Source organism: Xenopus tropicalis, chromosome 6 (genome assembly GCF_000004195.4).
Source record: "Xenopus tropicalis strain Nigerian chromosome 6, UCB_Xtro_10.0, whole genome shotgun sequence".
Lineage (NCBI taxonomy): Eukaryota > Metazoa > Chordata > Amphibia > Anura > Pipidae > Xenopus > Xenopus tropicalis.
The window spans coordinates 136142488-136156493 of NC_030682.2; the positions used below are offsets into that span (position 1 = coordinate 136142488).

At 41.1% G+C, this 14006-nt stretch overlaps 1 protein-coding gene and 1 long non-coding RNA gene across 5 annotated transcripts in view; one reads left to right on the plus strand and one right to left on the minus strand.

Moving 5' to 3' along the window:
* The window catches only part of trps1 (transcriptional repressor GATA binding 1), a 181891-nt gene that overhangs the window by 129423 nt on the left and 38462 nt on the right, over nucleotides 1-14006 (minus strand). The window lies entirely within an intron of this gene.
* On the plus strand, nucleotides 159-9528 carry LOC116411551. 2 transcript variants are annotated; one of them, XR_004223194.1, is made up of 2 exons: nucleotides 159-302; nucleotides 8021-9528. It is a non-coding gene; the product is annotated as an uncharacterized LOC116411551 (long non-coding RNA). The 2 variants fall into 2 exon arrangements; XR_004223193.1 differs by lacking the exon at nucleotides 159-302 and adding an exon at nucleotides 1862-1979.

Sequence of the window (14006 nt, forward strand, 5' to 3'; positions counted from 1 at the left end):
TTTTATATATAACCCCTCTCTACAGGGACTCCCTGTATCTCAACTTTACGGATATGGAGGTGTTCATTAAGGGTTTAACTGCATCAGGTAATTTAAGTAACTGCTTTCTCCAGGCCAAATTGTTCCTAAAGACTATGGTTACCAGCTCACCCCTTTAAATGTGGAAGTGGGATACACACCAGTGTAGTAATGAAATTAAATGATGCTGCAGACTGCATTTGAGCCTAAGCAGCCATTTAGAATTTTTCTACAATGATATATCATAATCCAGGCACCATGTATAATCCACAATTGTCAAAGGGGTAAGGTGACTCTAGTCTATTCTGTCTCTTTATATGTGCATGTATAAGGAGTAATGTTCTTCCTATGCTGGAGTAAGTAAAAATCCAAGCCCTCCATATACTGAACAAAAAGCAGTACCCCAAATGGTTAAAGATTGTGGTACGTTGTTGCTTCCTGCAGAATGCTTCCGTCTGGAGTAAGCAATCAACCACTTTTTAATTATGGGCACATATGAAATGGGCCTTATATTTCCTATATGTCCTGTGTAGACAGGACTGGATAGATTTGAAACCATGTGCACAATATAGCCACTATTGCATCTACAAATTGGGGCACTACTGGAACTACTCTAGGTGGTTCTATTGCTCCTACACTGAAAAGTTATTATGAATCTAGTCCTTGTGGTACAGGTACTGGACCCCTTATCCAGAAACCAGTTATCCAGAAAGTTCTGAATTAGGGAAAGGTCATCTCCCATAGACTCCACTGTAATCAAATAATTCACATTTTTAAAAATGATTCCCTTTTCTCTGTAATAATAAAACAGTACCCGTACTTGATCCCAACTAAGATATAATTACCCCTTATTGGGTCAGAACAGCCCTATTGGGTTTATTTAATGTTTAAATGATTCCCTTTTCTCTGTAATAATAAAACAGTACCTGTACTTGATCCCAACTAAGATATAATTACCCCTTATTGGGGGCAGAACAGCCCTATTGGGTTTATTTAATGGTTAAATGATTCCCTTTTCTCTGTAATAATAAAACAGTACCTGTACTTGATCCCAACTAAGATATAATTACCCCTTATTGGGGGCAGAACAGCCCTATTGGGTTTATTTAATGGTTAAATGATTCCCTTTTCTCTGTAATAATAAAACAGTACCTGTACTTGATCCCAACTAAGATATAATTACCCCTTATTGGGGGCAGAACAGCCCTATTGGGTTTAATTACTGTTTAAATAATTTTTTTTTCTTAAGGTAGGGGATCCAAATTACGGAAAACCCCAGGTCCCGAACATTCTGGATAATGGGTCCCATACCTGTACTACTGAACCTACTTTACTGGGCCCTGTTGCACTCTCCTGCTGCATCTGTTTAATCTTGCTTGTTGTATATACTGTCAGCACCATTATCCTGAACAACATACAAACAGGCAGCTCTGCTTCAGCGCTGTGTATACTGACAAATCACTGGCAAATCACACAACAAACTGCTCATTCTCTCCCTCTGCTTGTTCAGGGCAGACTATGCAGTTGATTAGAATACTGATAGTTTTTTTAATTTTCCTTTGTCATTAGGGAAAGTCTTGGCAGGCTGTATGTCTGATCTGACCGCCTGCTCCACATGCCCAGGGAATGATAGAAAACTTTAGAAGCATTCCAATGTGCACCTCAATATAAACAAAACTGGAACAGACCCACTAGCTTTAAAATTGTTTGTGGAAGAAGGAAATTATTGAGCACAGTGTAGTCACTCCTCTCTCCCCCCTTCCCCTTGCTTTCCTCAGAAAGAGCAGGTGCTTAAAAAAGAGCTCATCTATTGGTCTGGCACTGCTAGTTGCCCTATGGAATGCTGGGTAATGTAGTTCCAGAAGCCCCATTTGAAGAGTCAAGGCAAAGCAGGATTTTAGACTAAGAAGCCAGGACAGTGGGCTATATGAAAATTGTGGCTGTTTCACATATAATGGAAGGTATGAAGTCTCTATAAAAATATATTGCATCAACAAGCCAAAGCACACATACATGCTAGGCCCCATCAGCCAGTGAATGGGCAGAGTTCTGTCTTTTGCTCCCACACTACTTCCTGTTAGAGCTGCATTCAGGGTTGGTGGGTTTTCCACCAAATTGGGCTACTAATGTAAAGCCCAGGTGGGTTTCCAAAGTACAAACCCACCAAGGTACAAATTTGGACTAGTTTTTGGAGCCTTGGAGTTTGGAAACTAGCCTAGTTTTTTTTTCCTCTGACATGCCTGTCCTAGTGCATGCTGGGTAATGTCGTTTGTATCTTACAATTAGCCTACAGCTAAGGTTAAAATAAAACGACAATACCCAGCATGCAATTATAGACAGAAGCTCCCTTTTCTATTCCTCTTTGCTAAACCTGAAAAACTACTTCAGGTATGGGATCCCTTATCCAGAAACCCGTTATCCAGAAAGCTCCGAATTACGGAAAGCTTGTCTCCCATAGACTCCATTTTAATCAAATAATTCAGATTTTTAAAATTGATTCCCTTTTTCTCTGTAATTAAAAAAACAGTAGCTTGTATTTGACCCAACTAAGATATACTTAATCCTTATTGGAGGTAAAACAATCCTGTTGGGTTTAATTAATGTTTTATTAATTTTTTAGTAGACATGAGGTATGAAGATCTAAATTATGGAAAGACCCCTTATCTGGAAAACCCTTGGTCCCGAGCATTCTGGATAATGGGTCCTATACCTGTATTACCTGCATGGACTGGGCACAGAGGGCAGGCCATCCCAGTAACCGGAGAGGGGGCGCAGGGCATGGGTAGTGAATATACGCTTTAAAAAGGCATATTTACCATATATATATATATATATATATATATATATATATACTTTTATTTTTTTGAATTTTTTTCATTGTGCATATTGGGCTAGTTTTGGGCTTTTGGCTAGTTTTGGGCTGGTTTTAGAACCGACTTTGGCTGGTTTGGAAAAATAAATCTTACAACCCTGGCTGCATTATTTCCTGTCAGCTGATCTCTGAGGGAGCACACAGCCCATCACTAAATGGCGGCTCAAGGGAAAGGATGTAAAAAAGCAATATTTACTGATATATATTGCAGTTTGGTAAGATTCTTTGATAGTTTATATCATATTAAGTGACCTATCTGTTGTTTAAAGGAGAAGAAAAGGTATAATCAGCCGTGTGCCAAGCTGAACGGGCGCCCTAGGCAACCTGGTCGGCCACATCGCCCCCCCGCATGTGCTTTAGCGGTGGTTCGCGATGCGATAGATCAGCCCCCCAATAAATTGGGGGGCTGATCTATCGCATCGTGATAGGCAGCTGCCTCTTCTGCCTACCCCTAGTTCCGGCCCTGGGTATAATCACTGGGGGGGGGGGTGCCAAAATGTTAGGCAGCTACCCCGGGTCGGGTATCAGGTGATAACAATCACTGGGGGGAGCCTAATATTTTGGCACCCTCTCCCCCAGTGATTATACCTTTCCTTCTTTAAGTATTCGTTCTGGGGGGTATAGATTTTCTTTAATAGTATATTGGTATCTCAAAGGTTAATTGAGAAAAAAAAAAAAGAATCACACTCAAAGGCTATTCATTCATTCTAATTGTAACATGTAAATGAAGGATGTTGGCTGTCTGACACCCCGTCCCTCTGCAGTTGAACTACACCCCAACCAGAGGGAGCCAGGTATGATACCCTTTAGCTATATTAATGTATGCATTATATACCCCACAAATAACAAAGAGAATCCCCGCTGCACTGTATAATGACAGTAAAATCCCCTCTGCACTTGGCTAATACGTCTCAGGCAGACTAGCTGAAATCCCATGTAACGTTGTGGTGAAACACAAGGAGATCGCAAGCACATAATAAATCACATTGTCTTCTCTGATAAAAATGCGTGTAAAGGGTCGTAACATCCCGGAGATCCCACTCAAGGACTGTTGGCGGAATGATGAATGAACGCCTTGGCAGCAATAAAGTCGCACACATAAGGGATCATTTATTAAGCAAATGCAAAGTGCAGAAAACCGACGCTGATTGCCATGAGTTGTTACCCACAATGCACCATTCCCTCTCAAAATCTTGTAACCTATAGCAACCAATAGGATGTTTGCTTTTAAACAGGTGATTAATAAACGCTACCTGCCGATTGGTTGCTATAGGTGAATAGACCAGCAAGGGATTTGCAGATGAGCTTTTTTTTTACTTTTTTAATGTTCCCTCTGTATTTGGTTAACCCTTTCCCTGTCAAGGACGTAGAACTCAAAAGGCTAGCAAGAAAGTTAAAGGGGTTGTTCCCCTTTGAATTAACTTTTAGTATAACATAGACATTGATATTCTGTGACAAAATGCATTGATTTTCATTTTTTTTTAAATTTATTTAGCTTTTAGCTCAGCAGCCCTCCCAGTTTGAGATTCAGCAGCTATCTGGTTGCTAGGGTCTTGTTTACCTTAGACACCAGGTAGTGGTTTTAATGAAAGACTGGAATATGAATAGGAGATGGAATGAATAGAAAGAATAAAAGTGGAACCAACAATATAGATTGTATGCTTTTAGCCCCAACCACTTAGATTGTAAGCTCAACGGGGCAGGGGCCTCCTTCCTACTGTGTCTCATACCACATGGCACTTATATATATATATATATATATATATATATATATATTGTATTTATTTATTATATCACTTGTCCTCCCTGTGTGTAATTTTGTATTCTGTAAGACTGTACAGCGCTGCGTACCCTTGTGGCGCTTTATAAATAAAGTTATACATACATACATACAAGTCTAGGCTCATTATTTGAATAGTACATGTAGTCAGGAGCAGCAGTGCAAGGAATAGTGAAGGACAGATAGTTACTGCCCTCAATGCAATTACAAATAACTGAACACTATTAATGAACATATATAGGAGTGTTGATTAAAATTAGATTTTTTCATTCATTATGAAAACCTGTATTTTTATTGTTTTGAACGTTTGACTCAAAAGTTGTCCTTTATGTTGCCCAATGCTTATAGACAAGATATAAAGTTGAAAAGTGCATTTTAAAGTAGATTTATTTTTCCTGGAAAGATTAGCAGCATCATTTCTCAAAGAGACATATTATGTAAATATCAGCGCATTAGACAGAGGAAACCATCCCCGACCAAGTCATACGCTCGGCATAAAAGCAATATAGGCGCTGGCAGCGCACTTACCCCCAGGACAAACAGCAGATTGCAAGATAATGGGGTCCTGTGTAGCCAGGAACTTTTGCATTAAAATGCTTTCATTCCGGCTGGATCGGGGCTGGATGTGCTGGGGCCCAGGATACAATATCCTGCTTGTGCCACCTTGATATATAATCCAATCTGCACCACCCTAAACTACATATCCCAGCATCCCCTTACAGCCAATAGTGGCAGCTGTAGTTCCACCTCTAGGCACCCTCTTCCCTTATAAAGAGGCATTAATACAGAGAGGGTTCGGACAATGCTTTTGGACCTAGACACTGGGGCCGGAGGCACCCCTATGGGTTTAAAAATTATTCCTTTCCCCAGAGCAGAACAAATGGCGTAGTGCAAAGTAAGCAGTGCAAACAATCCCATATCCAGGGGATAAGAGACATGAGAGGGTAGACAGGGTGGGATTAAAAATAGAAGTCTTGGGTCAGCAAGAGAGGGACTGACACCGAATTTTGCCTCTCTGCCCATTTATAAACACTGGGCAAATTTATACATGGGCAGTAACCCAGAGCAACCAATCAGGGACTGTTTTTAGGAAGCTGCAGGATGAGCAACAAAAGCAAATATTTGATTGGTTGCCATAGGTTTCTGCCCAGGGGCAAATTTGCCCAGTGTTTATAAATAAGCCTTTATTTACACCACTGGTTACTATAAACAGTATTTCCAAATTACAACATTATCTGACACACCTTGCCTTACTATACACACTGTGTCCCACAGTCGCAACCCCTTCCTCTGAGCCTTCCTTGCGTTTTCTATATACACTGTCCCACAGGTACAACCCCTACTTCTGACAAAGTCTTGCCTTTTTTATATCCACATTGCCACAGTTGCGGCTTCTTTCTAAAACCATTTGCCTTACTATATGCAGTACACTATTTCACAGTTATAATTCATTCCCTTGACACCTTCTTGCCTTTCTACCAACAACACCTTCACCTACTAAACAACCCAATGTCACATTTACATTCATCATGCCTTACTATACATGTTATCCCTCAGTCATAATGATTTCCTCTGACTATACACAATATAACACAGTTACAGCCCCATTCTTACTAAACCCACTATTTCACCATTACAATCCCTTCTGTTTTGCCTTACTATACACACTGTCTTATCAAGCCCTTTCTCTTTACAGCACTGAGAAGAGTAAGTGGTTTGGAGCACACAGTCTCCATTAATAACCATTAGTGTTCAATCACCATTTACTTGCAGTGCACGAGTTTGGGAAGTTCACAAAACAATACCTAAAGTTTTTCCGTTATTTGCCAAATTAATTACACCTATTTATCAAGTGCACAGAATGTCAGTTTTGTTGTTAAATATGAAAAATATGCACCTAAATGTCACTGGAGCGGCACCATGTAAACAATTATTATACAAAATAGTATTTAACTGAGAAGCCTCGAATAATGCAAGGTTCTTTTTTTTTTTGGTTCTTTAGGCATTGGATATGGATATTTGGATAGAAAAATAAGAGATAAATACATGATACATAGACAGCCAGATAGATGATATAGATAGATATTCTAAAACATCACTATCCCGATCATCCTTTTTACATTTTTTCTAAGGAAAATTTCCCCTTTAAAAGGGCACTCGTCTCACATAACCAATTTATAATTGCAAATTAAATTCCTGTATCAGAGAATGTGCAAAGGCACGAAATTCAGTTAAATATTCATGAATGTTAATTAGACTCTTAGACAATGGAGCAACTTGTACTTTGACTGCTGCCCTCCTCTAATATGATGGTTAAGATAAAACTAGAATGTATTAGTGGGGGACAGAGGTCTATGGCTGGGGGTGCCGCAGTCAGGTTAGGCCTAGTAGTGCCCAGGGTTATTCAGCCTCAGTCTGACTGCTGCTTCTTCCTATAAATGGCTCTTGTTTCTCACCATAGCTACGGGAAATGCAGACAGCCTGACAGATGGAGCAAATCTTATGTAGACTCTTCGATTAGATGCCTTACTATGTTCCATCATTCAACCAGGGCTTCTAATACTATGGGCCAGAACCCAATAGAGGTTCCAATAGTGGACAGTGCCAATAGGCGAACCAGATGTGCCAGTGGAAATCACAATCTAATGCTCTGACAACGTTAGCTGAAACTTGGACAAAAAAAGAACCCCAAACTCCATCACCCACAACTTCTCTGGAATTCTGGGGTAAAAACACAGCATTGTGGGTAGGAAAAACGATTGCTCATTTTGCTCACTGGCAAGTCAATATTTTGCTCTGGAACATATACAGGAAAATATCTGGAAGTAAGCAGCCAATCACAATGGTCCTGTTAGAAGTCAGGGCATTCCTTATTCTATATAGAACACTTATAATGTGTCAAAGATGAATATCTCAGAATATTACCCTGTCTACAGCAGACCCTGTGACTATGGGGGGATAGTCATGGGGTTTGCCATATAATTTGGGAGGAATTTGTAGTCACTGAGGACATGTGGGGAAACAACATTTGCTATTGAAACCTGTATCTGTTTGACTATATTACACTGCTGGTTCTGATACCTGAAACAGTGTAATAGATGCCAGCTCATTAACACACATTATGAACTGAAAAGTTGCTTAGAATTACATTTCATTGTGCAGAAAACACTTTTTGAGTGGAAATCCTCTTTAATATTAAAATGCATTTTAGTAGCCTAAAGGCATGCTGCTCTACAATATGGAAAGACCCCCTTATCCAGAAAACATTATTCTGGATAATAAATCCAATGGCTGTTAATTTTGTATTAATGAAAATGTAGAACTGAAGGATTTATTGTCTCATTTCCCAGATTATTGTGCAGTTATGCAAGGAGCAATCACTGCCGGCTCATCTCCAATCCCAGGAGCTGCGCCTGCAAATGCCTGTAATCCTTTCCCATGCTATAATGAAGTGCATGCCTCAAGCACTTACCAACACTCACACCTAGGTATCAAGTACTTTGCGAGAGAAGAAAAGAAATAAACCGAGAGCATCTATAAACAGAGGGTCTGAATAAATGGAATGTGTCGGAGCGGTGTAACGGGAATCCTCACTAATTGGCCCATAAAGCAGGGTCTGCCACTTTGCTGAGGATTTCAAAGAGGCTCCGAGAGGGAAAAACAACCTCTGACAAGATGCTAAAATTCGTGATTGAGTTTTTAGTGTTCTCCTGTGTGGCAGCCATCGATGGAAATTGCTATCACACCAAGAGAAGGATCTAAACAGCTTCCATATGTGTCCGCTTTATGTTGAGGAGAAGCTTCCTAGCATGGGCCATTAATCATATGGACCAAGGAAGATATCTTCCCCAGGGAAATCCTACATCTGGAAAAAAGCGCAGTTGGTTTCTGGGGGGTGTCTGCAGGAAAAACACTTGGACTTTCTACTGACACATGGAAGCAGCTGTGGAAAAGTGCATTCAAAGAATCTGGCAAGGCCTGCAGGGAGTCTGAGAATGAGAAGGACGTTTTTAGCCCTTGAACCTTTTAGTCAGTGGTATTTTAAAGAGATGCTATCAACCCACCATGATTTGAAAGGAGTCTCCTGGATGCATAAACCAGCCTTGGGCAGAACCATGGCAGTGGTTATGGACTAATTGGGCATAGTCTGGTCATAATGGGTTAAGATTCATTGCTGGGAAGTTCTAAGGGTTGTGGTCAAAAACCTACTGGATATCACCTTCAATAGGTTGACATCTCTGCTGTCACAAGCGCACGTCCAAAATACAAAATGGATGCAAAATTAAGCATGCACTGATGCAAGGTACCTATATCCATATGTGCAGCTAAGCACTAATGCACCCACCCAGACCTCTCTACTCACTTGCAATTACCCTGCAACCTTGAACCTGGGGTTAACCCTAGAAGGGAATTCCCTTAGCAGTTTGCCCCCATTGCCAAGTGGATCAGGCACTAATACCTAATTTGCACACAAATGGAGTTGGAGAAATGTGTGCTGAAACTTGCCCACTTATGTGTTACCTTGCCCACTTGTGTGTTACTTTCTATGTCTGCTTGTGTGTTGGAATTGTGAGAAAAAAAACATTGTGTTCAACAAAAACAAATCCAAATATTGCACTGTACAGCATCATAGTATGAACATAAGTGTGCAGAGATCTGTTTAACAATGGTTCAGAACTGCTGTAGGTGCAATTATGTAGCAGATAAACCAAATAACTACAGTAAAGATAACAGATTTACAGTGCCCTATAATAAACAGCACTTTGCATAACAAACCATGGATTTAAATGAATAAACAAGGGTTACATGAAAGAACTCACAAGAGCTAACAATCTAAAAAATAAATGAATAACATTCATGTTTTGCTGTTTGTGCCCCTTTAATGGTGTCCCTGTGTGAACTCAAGAGGGTTATACAAAAGAGGATTCATTGAATGATAGAAGTTACATTGTGGCTAACAAATCTCACCTACGAGCTTTGCTGCTCTCTGCATAATAACTCTCGGGTGCAACTGAGCTGTGCAAAGTACATTCTCTATATTGTACCCTGTGATCTAAGAGACTCAGTATTCCTCCGACTGAATGGTTTCTGTTGTCTTGGTCCTTTTTTCATTATTTACAAACCTCTGCAATGTACAGAAACATGGCATGTCCCTAGAAGGTGGAGGTTTTATTTGCAGGCACAGGATGTCCAGCTGGCGTGCTATAATATACCTCTCCAAATAGAGTTTGATTCCAGCAATCATGTTGCTCTGCCTCAGTTCACATCATTTATAGAAAGCAATGTAAAAAAAAAAGACCTGTCCTGAGTCCTGTATTAGGGCAGTGGCACTTGGGGTGATTCCCAGTTTCTTGTTTCTTGCCATGCCAGGTTGAGGGGCAAAATGCAAGAATAGCCACTTCTTGACTTTAATGATATATAATTGGTGCACTTGCAGATCTGGCAATTGTTACTCGGAAAGAGAAAAACTCTAAGAATCACCAATGTTCTGTTGGCCTTATTTGTTCACCGTGATGTTGAATCAGGTAGGGGCAGATGTTGCACAAATACACTGCCTGTGGGCAGGATCTATAGAGGAAGGACCTGGGGGACAGGGGGGCCACACAGAAAATGTGCATGCTCACTGCCTGTGTGGGCCGGTGTGCAAAACACACAAGCCCCTCCAATAGTTTTCTTTTAAGGGGGGCCCAGTGTCCTCTCATTATGCCATTGGGCAGGACACAGCTCTGCCAGATATTAGGAATTGTTTAGCAATGAGCAAATCTTTGTTTGTCGACACATTCATGAAACAGCAAGAATTCACCAAACGAACTGAAGTCAATGGCCGATTTTTCTGTTTGAAACCAGGTGAAAGATTTTGCTTATCATTAGAATTGCCGGAGCTAAGCACCACCTAACAAGAGAAAGTCCCACCTACCAGCACTCTGTGGAGCACAGAAAAGGCAGACTGCATACATAGAAGTTACACCTATGGTAAAAGAAGCAGTGATTTCCCCAAATACAACACCATTCATGCACACCAGTCCCTTTTACAAAAACAATGAAAACCTTTCCTGCATTCCAATACAATTTCTTATCTTTGCTGATTATTTAGTCCTACAAAAAGTGCTACTTTAAAAATCACACTCAGTACTCTCTCCGAATATATCTTGTCAGATACTGTAAATCACGCTCTCGTTTGCTGCAAATTAAACCAAATGAAAATTAAAAGCATCTCCTCTTTAAATCTTTAAACATTGCTCCTTCAGAATACATTAGTAGGCTTATTGACGCTCCAATCAATCAGCTTTTCTAATAGAGAGATTTGGGCCCACGAACAGTTAGAGCGCACAGGGTTTCAAAGGAGATCTCCTTTTAGACTTTTGATTTCCAGAGAGTGCTGCTTTAATTAAAACTGAAGATTGTTATTAAAAAGGCTAAATCAATAGCTAATGAGCTTTCTCTAAAAGCCTAATCAGGTTTAACAACATAGACATCGGAGTTTAGAAACAGCAGACCTCAAATATTTGCAAGTCTAGAGACTGCCTGCTTTGAACTCAGCTGTGTTTGTTACTGGAGTCATTGGAACTACAGCAGCTCACTTTAAAGCACTGCTCCCCCACTAGTGGCCATAAGCAACACGCTGCTTGCCTTGGCCTCACAATGACCAATAACCAGGCACTTATTTTGGCTTGGAGGTGAAGTGGTCCATCTATTTTGACTTGTTCCAAACAAGCAAATCACTGCCTGATTTAGCCACACACATGCTGGGTCAGACTGGGCTGTTCCAAACTGCAGCTAAGTGGCATGTGTATGGGGTTCTGTACCAAGACTTTCCAAATGATATCCGGCCAAAAAATTGCCATTTATCTATCAGACAGGATGAAGATCAACGGAGTGCATTGATTCAGTCCTCATCTGACTGGTTTCCATATGCTTGCTTTATGATCTGCCTATGATCAGATCTGCCCAACTCTTGCAAAGGCCACACACACAGGCCGATAAGATCCCAACCCAGTCTAGAAGGACCAAGTCAGCAGCTTTAGTCAGCCAATGTATGGCCACCTTAAGTCTCGGAGGCACAAAACTGTGCTCCCCAACACACAATGTAGTGGGCCTATTACATTCAACATTTAAATATGGATCACAGGTGCAGACGGTTAGGGTCCTCTGCTTTAAGTCAACTCAAAGGAGGACAATCCCTTTAAAGTGTTTTTGGGGATGGGATGTTTAGCTGGAAGGTGTCCCTCATGGACTCCTTGCCACTATGAGAATTAAATCATTACTTTGGTAGGATATGGCCCCAAATGTCTACTTAAGACTTTGGGTTCTCAAATCCAGGTCTTAGATTTCTCCTGCTCTGACATAAATATGTTTATAATTAGTTCACGACAATTGACCAGAATACCTGTAAATCTATAAAGGTAATGGCACACTGGGCTGTTTTGGGCACTTTGAGTGTCGTGGGTAATTGTCTTCCCAAAACAGTTCATGGGCCATTACCTTAAAAATAACTCATAACAAAGACCAAAACTAAAAATCCGTTTTTATTTGTTAAGCAAAGAGATAAAAAATATGTCTACCCATTAGGTATCTCATATTTAGCTCATTTTTTAGGGCCTGGTGCCTGTAATAACATCTATTTTTCCCAGTTGCCCTGTGTTGATATTTGAGTGTGCCGAATGTGCTTGTACAAACTAGCAAAGCTTTTCAACTAACAAACCAATGCATCTTTGTTCTAAATGCAAACAAAGAATAAATGCCTCATTCACATCAAGACTGTCCCACCAACATAAAATGATATGATAATAGGTTAACACATACTGCATTCTTGAGCATTAAGCTTCCAGCAAGACTAAATGTGCCCTTCAAGAGAGAAAAGTCTGCAGATTCCTTTTACAGTATTAAATGAAGCCAAACTTACACACGTTTAATAAGATCTGCTCTGCTTTTGTATCAAACAGAGCTTCATGCGAGATCACTAAACATTTAAAGGGGCTAAACCTGCTATCCCACAGCCACAGTCCCTTCCCAGAGGCTATTATCCCCCCCACTGCTACTATAGGCATCATCTCTCCCTACTATACCTGCTATCCCACAGCCCCAGTCCCTTCCCAGAGGCTATTATCCCCCCACTGCTACTATAGGCACCATCTCTCCCTACTATACCTGCTATCCCACAGCCCCAGTCCCTTCCCAGAGGCTATTATCCCCCCACTGCTACTATAGGCACCATCTCTCCCTACTATACCTGCTATCCCACAGCCCCAGTCCCTTCCCAGAGGCTATTATCCCCCCACTGCTACTATAGGCACCATCTCTCCCTACTATACCTGCTATCCCACAGCCCCAGTCCCTTCCCAGAGGCTATTATCCCCCCACTGCTACTATAGGCACCATCTCTCCCTACTATACCTGCTATCCCACAGCCCCAGTCCCTTCCCAGAGGCTATTATCCCCCCACTGCTACTATAGGCACCATCTCTCCCTACTATACCTGCTATCCCACAGCCCCAGTCCCTTCCCAGAGGCTATTATCCCCCCACTGCTACTATGGGCACCATATCTCCCTACTATACCTGCTATCCCACAGCCCCAGTCCCTTCCCAGGGGCTATTATCCCACTGCTACTATAGGCACCATCTCTCCCTACTATACCTGCTATCCCACAGCCCCAGTCCCATCCCAGAGACTACTATCCCCCCACTGCTACTATAGGCACCATCTCTCCCTACTATACCTGCTATCCCACAGCCCCAGTCCCTTCCCAGAGGCTATTATCCCCCCACTGCTACTATAGGCACCATCTCTCTCTACTATACTTCACTGCTATCACAGTCACAATATCATCCCTTGGTATTGGTGTTTCAGTTTGTTATATGGTAGGCAGAGTACCCTATGCATCTGGCTATGTATTTATATTGCCTGACTACTATATTGGAAAGACCAAAAGCCAATCTTGTGCAACACATGGGATCTATCTACCAATTATGTTTGATTAAAATACCAATTTTTTTTTCTATTGCACTTTGTGCGGCCTAACTCCCCCATAACCATTCTCTGGGAAAATCCAATAATGTATGTTACTGCTATTTTTTAATGAATCTTTCTCTTAGCTTTTTGATAAAAGATTTCTAGCTCTTTTGATTGTTTATAATAAGATGGTATGATGCCAAAAACCCTCACGTTGCTCTTTGCCATACAAAGGAAATTTAATTTAAATCTTGGGGATTTGCCAGGATCATAAAGTACACGCAAAGGAGGAAAAACACACACACACACTCAGTAGTATTTATGGGTCGATAAATATGATTCTTGCCACCGGCTTTGCTTGTAGCAGGATAGAAAGAAATTACT